The sequence below is a fragment of the Phacochoerus africanus genome, chromosome 1, assembly GCF_016906955.1.
Source record: "Phacochoerus africanus isolate WHEZ1 chromosome 1, ROS_Pafr_v1, whole genome shotgun sequence".
In the NCBI taxonomy this organism is placed as follows: domain Eukaryota; kingdom Metazoa; phylum Chordata; class Mammalia; order Artiodactyla; family Suidae; genus Phacochoerus; species Phacochoerus africanus.
This window is the reverse complement of record NC_062544.1, coordinates 1,110,022-1,117,635: the sequence shown is the minus strand read 5'-3', so window position 1 is coordinate 1,117,635 and position 7,614 is coordinate 1,110,022. Positions and strand designations below refer to the sequence as shown.

The window sequence follows — 7,614 nt, the reverse complement described above, 5'->3', positions numbered from 1 at the left end:
GGCAGGGGCTGGGGAGAAAAAGGAGCCCAGAGGATTTTCAGGGCGGTGAACCTGCTCCGAATGTTACCACAATCGTGGGTATATGCCATCACACGTTTGTCCAAATCCGTAGGATGCACCACCCAGCACCAAAGCCTGAGGTAAGCTTCGGGTGATTGTGATGTGTCAATGTGTGTTCATCAGCTGTGAAAAATGCACTCCTCTGGCAGGGATGCTGGTGGTGGGAAGACTGTGCCTGCGTGGAATCCGGGGCCATGTGGGAACTGTCTGTATCTTAGTCTTAATTTTGCTGTGAACCTAAACCTGCTCTTTGAAGAATCCTAGAAAGAAATCTTTGTAGGAAGTCCTCACTTAGTGGCCTTTCCTAAGTGATTGCGTCAGACTTTTGAAGGAAAATGAATTCCACTCCTTCCTCAACTCCTCCAGAAAACAGAAGAGGAGGACCTATCTCCCTGTTTATTCTGTGAGACCGATGCTGCCCTGCTGTCAAAGGCAGCGGAAGACACATCCCACGGAGAGAAAACTTCAGCTCAACCTCTCTCGTGAACAAGACCCAGGGATTCTCTACAAAATATTAGGGAACCAAACTCAGCACATAAAAAGGAGGATTACACACCATGAGCAAGTAAAATTTATTCAGGAACACAAAGTGGTTTCCTATCCAACATATATCAATTTAATAAATTCAGCATAAAGAGGAGAACATAGACGATCATCTGAGTAGATGCACAAAATGTATTGACAAAATCTAACATCTGTTTATAATTAAAAATACTCGGTATTAGAAACAGATGAAAATTTCATAATACAGGACATCCACAAAAAAGTGTAACTCATTAGCCTGAATTTAATAGCGAAAGACTGGATGCTTTTCTCCCTAAAACTGGAAACAAGGCGAGGACGAGCATGCTCACGTTTCTAGTCAGTATTGTCTGAGAGGGTCTAGCCAGTGCAATCAGGCAAGAAAAAGAAATAAAGACACAGCCCTGGGAGACGGGAAACAGAGAAGATTGCCCCACTCCCCCGTGACAACATGCCGTACGAGGAAACTTCTAAGTTCGCAGAAACACCACTGTAAGGAAGCAAGGAAGTCAGCAGGGTGGCAGGAACTAGTTCAGGAGAGAAAAACGGCTGTCTCTCCATCCTTGCCTGAAACCAAAAATAAAGAAAACAATCCCTTTTATGATTGCATCAAAAATAATAAAATACTCAGGGGGAAAAAAATGCAAGAAGAGAAGAAGGCTTGTATTTTGGAACTAACCAAATACTGCTGCGGGAGTTGAAAGACCTTTGAAAATGGAGAAACATCCATCCCTGGCTGTGGACTCGCCTCCAACACTGGGCTGTAAGGTGGTACCGACGCTTCTTCAGCAAACAGGTTCTTTGGAGCCTCAATAAAAGGCCTACCGCAGGGCCCAGCAACGCCACTCTGGGGTCAACTCCAGGGAGGTGGAGACAAAGGAGCCCACAGGACACGTACAAAGCGCTCGGAACAGCGGTGCTGGTCACAGTAACCCCGAATGGGAGCCGACGGGGAACAGGCACAGGAGATGAGAGCTCGGCTTCGAGTGCGTCACTGTGCGGCCGCACCTGCTCCTCTGAGCCGCTCGCCGCGGTATCACCTCCGCCAGCATCTTCTTCTGAGGCCTCTGTTTCAGATGTGGCTCTGCCGAGCCCTGTGTCTGACTCCTGCTGGGCTTCAGTCCGTGCTCGTGGGAGGTTCGCGCTGCTTGACGTCCGTGCCCGGGGCTCGCGCCTGGCCTGGGCCCCTGTGTCTCTGTCTTCCCTCTTCCGCTGCTGTTTTGTTGGACATTTCTGTTTTTCTGCAGATTTTCTTTTTAGGTTGCTGTTGGGTTCCGAAGTGATCTGTAAGATGCACGTCTCTCCACAGGATACTGGCCTGTAGAAGCGAAGCGCAGGACATGGTATTAGACACCCACCTCCGCCCCCCCCCCCCCGCCCCCCGTTGCATCAGCTAAGGTAACAACAAGCTACTTCGACAGGAAACCTCCAGAACAGTGTGGTAAAAGCTTACCTGCCCTCCCCAAAGCGCAATTCGCCTCGAGAAAGCACACATGCCTGTCGATCACATGCTGCATGTATGACCGCGTCGCTGTGCTGTACAGCGGAAAAGAGCAAACACGACTTTGTAAGTCGACTCTCCTGCAATGAAACTCAAACAACAACAATTCACAGCCACAAAGGCCACACTCTGTCCTGTTCAACCCCTGAGCCGCCAGGTTGCCTGGGCCTCGGCGTCCAGCTGGCGACAGAGCAAAGACGGGATGGGGAGAAGCTTCCGGAAGTTGTACGAGCCATGCCTGGTAGTGGCCCTTGTTAGATTCTAATCCCACAGGACTGGGCTGCGTGGCGCCCCTGGAACACAGAGTGGCGCGTAGCCCCTGCCTGGCAGGTGGGTCGGGTTCCGGGCCCCTCGAAGACCAGTCCCAAGCCCCCTGCAGCCCGTGACGGGGACCTCGCGCACGGAGTGTCTGTGCACTTCTGCCTCCTCGTTACCGATGTTTCCCTTTGCTCCTGGGAGCAGGTGGACTCTCAGGGAATCTTCTCCTCCTGCTTTTCCTGTGCCACTTGAAATCCCCTGTGGTGTTTCCAGCCCAGGAACTGCCTGTCACCCCAAGAGTCCTGTCTGGTCCCAGAGGGGCCGTGGCTGGAGGAGTTGGGTCTCACCGGGCAGGGGACTATGAGAGGCGGGCAGTCCCCTGGGGCCACACACAGCACCCTCTCTTCCTGGGACGTGGCTTCTGCTTTCATTGGCCTGGACGGCTCTCTGCCGGCCCTTCCTCACACCAAGGTGGGTGCCAGCCTGGCCACAGCAGGGCCTGGTCTGTGCGCTGGGAGCCCATGCTCGCCGGGGGAGGGTGCACCGTGTGTCACCAGCTCGAAGACCCATGGCCGCTCCCCTGACTCCAGGGCAAAGCCCTCCCACCTGCCAGGCCGGCCCCAAAGAGCTGAGCCCCCACGTGCCTGGCGCCAAAGGTGGGCCACGCGGCCGCCCCCCAGGAGGTCACACCAGGAATGCAGCCCCACCCAGGACTTCCAGGTCCCCCAGCCCCCTGAGTACCGGGGACCCCAAAGCGAATGAAGATGGAAATTAGAAGAGTGAGCACACAGACGCTGTGAAACACGCTGGTTGTTGGAACACGGGAGAAACGTCCCCCAGACGGGCACCTGATGGCCTTATCACTCCGACAGCCTCGTGAAAGAGTTGACTACTTTTCACACAATCAAATGATCTTTAGGAAAAACCCCAAGTCCGTCTTTGTATTTGCCAGTCTGCTCAGCGCAGTTTTAGACATTGGATTATAGCTGTGACACTCTCCCGAGTGCTCAGAAGCTAAAATACCCCGACGCATAAAACAAGAAAACCAAACCAAACACCAAAAAAAGCCCCACACTTACCACATTTCATTCCCCAAAGTTCTTTTACTCATTTAGCACAAATCCAGTCAAGGGAGAAGAAGGTGGCTTTGATCGCCGGAAAAAGTACAATTTAGGGCCAAACTGCCATTTCCACAGTAAAATGCGTCACTTCTTAGGAGGGGTCATGGCTTACGTGAAAGTTGCAGGGCTGTCAGCTTGTCTTCAACCGCGAACTGACCCCTGAGCTGACGGTGCCAAAGCAGGACCACACAGCCCGTGGGCCAGCTCTGGCGTGTCCCCTCTGTGAACACGGCTGACGGACGCGGCCGTGGCCGTGGCTGGTGGCGGGGGGGGGGGGGGGGGTGTCACAGGGGATTTGCTGCAACTTTAAGAGACTTTGTTGTCAGAGGGCAGGTTCGCATTCCCACCCACACACGGCTGGTCCAACCTGAGGTCTCAGAGGTTGTTTTCACCCCGTCGAGAAGGCCTGAGGAGCTGGCCTTGCCATAAAAAGCCGCCCTCGGGCTCTGGGCTGAGAGCAGCCCGGCCCTCAGCCCCACAGCCTTTCCTGGCTTAGAGGCAAACACTGCACAGGCCCCCCCCTGAACAGACGCATTTCCAGACAGAGCATCTCAAATTGCTTTCCTGGAATTTAAATTCCCAACAGAAAACAAACAAAACCAACCTGCTGGCACAAGGCAATTGGAAAATGAAATAGGAAGCCACTCCTGGAGTTCCCGCTGTGCCTTGGCAGGTTAAGAACCTGACATATTATCCATGAGGATGCAGGTTTGATGCCTGGCCTCACTCAGCGGGCTGTGCCACAAGCTGCAGCACAGGTCACAGATGCCGCTCGGATCTGGTGTTAACTGTGGCTGTGGTGTAGACCAGCAGCTGCAGCTCTGATTTGACCCCCAGCCTGGGAACTTCCTTATGCCTCCAGTGCAGCCATAAAAAGAAAAAGGAAAAACAAAAGAAGCCCCCCCCCTTGAAGACCCCCATCTCTCCCACGTGCTCCGTGGCCTTCGGGGCACAAGGGCACAGGTTCCTCTGTGTTGGGCATCAGGCTCCTGACTGAGGCCCCCGTGCTGGCACCTGCTCTCACCTTTTCCTCCAGCACCAACTCAGCAGGTCCAGCTGGAGCTGGACAACCTGTGGCCAGCATCCCCATGGACCCAACTGCCTGCCGACGACTGGAGACCACTGACCCCCGTGGCAGCTGTGCCCGGGTCAGTGGACGCCCACGCAGGGCGCCTCCAGGACAGACGTGCCAGGAACACAAGGTTTAGATCAAGTTGGTTTTGAAACTCTTTTTATGAAAAGGTACTAGAAGCGCTCGAGGGTTGAGCGAATTCAAAGTGCTGTGTTTTAAACACACTGACCTCGCGATGCCAGCTGCCCCCTCTTTTCCATGAGGCTGTCTTCCTGGAGTTTCAGGATGGGCTGTGCTGACCGACTAGGTAGAGGCGTAACATCAGGAAGCTCGCACTGGGAAAAATCTCTTTAAAAAGTAGAAAATTGCACTTTGAAAGATACTGTATTTGCTTCCTTTGAGGGAGATAATTGTGACCAAAATTAGTATGTTTATCTTCATATCACCATATAATTATATAGAAGAGAAAAGAAATCAAGATTAAAAGCCCCAGAGCATGTTACTAGCCTCTATTAACCAATCCCATTTTTAATTTCTCTATACTTACAGCAGTCCTTGTGGAAATTGCTAGAACAATCTATTAGGAGCTATTTCGTACATATGTTTAAGCAGTTTCTCTGCACAGTGGCTTTAAAATAATTAGTGATTTCACCATGTTACTTTACCGCACCCACAAAGGAGGTCACTCTTCTCCGTTTGTTTTCTCGCTTTATAAAATAAGAACATTGAATAAAATGAGAAGCATCTGCTGCCTACCCCCCAAGACTGCCGCGGCCCGGGGCTCACAAAGAGAGAGGGGCCAGAGCAAAACTCTGAAGTATTCCTGCTGCGGCCGCGGCTGTCAGTATTGCCGGGGAAGCGCCAACCTTCAGCTGTCTTTCTAGAAGCAAAAATAAAATTCCAGGTTTCTCGCTGATCAGTTCCAGGGAGGTGACCAGCCGTGTTTGCGGTGGAGGTCGCAGTTCCTGGGGGGGGGGATGCGATCCTCTCTGGGGGGGGTGGGGGGCGACCCGCCAGAGGTGCCGCGCTTACCTGCAAACGAGAGGCCTCGGCGCTAACTGCTCTGTGTTGTTCTGCTTTTTCTTTGCGCTCACGGGTCTGGAAGCTCTTCAAGGGCACATTTTTTAGAAACGCACACACTTGGCTTCTCATTAGCTAGGAATGCTTCTTTTCCCCGGCCAATTTCTACACCTCTGCCTTTTTGTGGAACTCCCCGCCCTCGAGGGGCCCAGGTGAGCCTGAGGGTTTCCAGGTGGGAAGGAAGGTGCTGAAGGCAGGGAGATAAGGCTGCTGGCCGAGGGCAGAGGCTCTGAGGACCTGGCCGGGGCCGGGGGGTGGGGGGTGGGGGGGGGAGCAGCCTACTGGGGGCAGAGGGCCGAGCAGGTCCACTTTCTTCCCAAAAAAGGGAAAGTCTGCTCTGGGTGGGTGAGCAGGGGGGCTGGGGATCACCGTGCAGTGTGGGCAGCTCTGTGCCCGCGGGGGCAGCAGAGCGCCCAGCCCTGCCTCGCCCGTCGGCCCCGCAGCCATGGAGCCCATGCCCGGCCGCTTGTCCCGACAGGTCTGCTGCAAACCTGGCCGGGTTCCGGGACCCCCTCCCCATGGCTAGCGGCTCACGGAGAGCTTGCACAACCTGTGAATTTTTTACAGAGGCAGAGCCCAGCTCCAACTCCCTCAGGACTGGGAGCAGGGGCTCCAGTGCGGGCCTGCTCTGGGGCCGACTCTGAGCCAGGGCGGGGGCGGTGGCACCCGCCCTCCCTTCTGGCTGGGTCCGTTTTCCTGTTGCCTCTCTGCTCCGTCTCCAGCTCAGTCACCTTTTCTCCTCTCTGCCTGTCGATCGTGTGTCGCAGGACGGACACGCCCGACCCTGCGGCAGAGCAGTGTCTGCTTTCGCCTGGGTTTATGCTGCCTCACTGAGGAAGCCACAAAGACCATACGTAGGCAAAATCACAGCCCGACTGCCTTGCTCCATCGTATAAAAACCCAGTCAAAGACAGTCCGGTTGGCCAGGCTGGGCTCGCCTCCCTTCCATCAACCCACTGATGTTTGCTGGGGACAAACAAGATGAGTGACGTGCACGGCCACCCGGCAGCCAAGAGGTGAGGTTCCGAGGGCAGAAGGCGGCGTTGCCAGGCGATGGCCAGGGAGCTCTGACAGCCCAGGGCTAGCAGGCAACAGGAAAGAACCCCATTTCTTTCGGGGAGCTGTCCAAAGGGGCCTCTTCCGTGGAGCCGTCAAGAACCACAGAAGGAACAAGGGGGGTGCAGAGGTGGCTTTGAGACAAGCATCCTCGGAGTCAGCTGCCTGACCCCTGCCACCAGGACACCAAGAAGCAGACAATCGAGGATGGGTCCCTGAGAGCCCAGGGGCCAGGCTCGGCTCTCCGATGTCAGCTGTGAGCGGAGGCAGAGGTGCTGGCGATGCAACATTGAAACAACGCAGAACGGAACAGACCTGCGTCCAGGTGAAGGGTCTACATTCGGAAGACGAAGTTGCTGTGCGCTCTCTAAAGCTGCAGAGTATACACGCCGCCATACGCAGGCCATGCTCCGGACTCCCAACAGCATCAGCTGAAATCCCAATAAGGTTTTTTATGCTTCAAGCAGAGAAGTCTGGCGATATATGGTCACTGTCTGCAGAGAGCACGTGTCTGAGTGATGCCTCTGAGGACCGGACATGGGGGGTCCCGGGGCGGGGAGGCGGCCTTAGCTGGGATTAGATCTGCCATCTGTGCCTCATCTAAGAAAAGATTTTTGAGAACTTCTGAGCTTGGATGTGGTATATGCAACACAGATTCGCAGATCCAGAAAACAGACCCGTGGTGACCAAAGGGGAGCCGGGCGGGGGAGGGGCAAGTTGGGGGCAGGGGGTTAACAGACACCAACTTCAATAACTAGAAGAGATAAGCTCGGGGATTTACTGTACGGCGCAGGGAATGATACTCATTGTCTTGTAATAACCGATCATGGAATATAACCTGCAAAAATACTGAATATGCTCTACACCTGAAGCTAAGCCAGCCTCGTAAATCAATTATTCTTCAAATTAAAAAAAAAAAAAAAAAAAAGCAGTCCTGAAAGAAG

At 54.1% G+C, this 7,614-nt stretch overlaps 1 long non-coding RNA gene across 4 annotated transcripts; it reads right to left on the bottom strand.

Annotated features, from left to right (window-relative positions):
* Positions 1-625: 625 nt before the first annotated feature.
* LOC125117901 (uncharacterized) lies at positions 626-5,851 on the bottom strand. 4 transcript variants are annotated; one of them, XR_007132846.1, is made up of 4 exons: positions 5,291-5,851; positions 4,764-4,882; positions 2,036-2,118; positions 626-1,900 (listed from the first exon to the last, which is right to left on the bottom strand). It is a non-coding gene; the product is annotated as an uncharacterized LOC125117901 (long non-coding RNA). The 4 variants fall into 4 exon arrangements; XR_007132820.1 differs by having other exon boundaries at positions 4,764-5,414; positions 5,567-5,851; XR_007132887.1 differs by having other exon boundaries at positions 5,567-5,851.
* Positions 5,852-7,614: the final 1,763 nt, after the last annotated feature.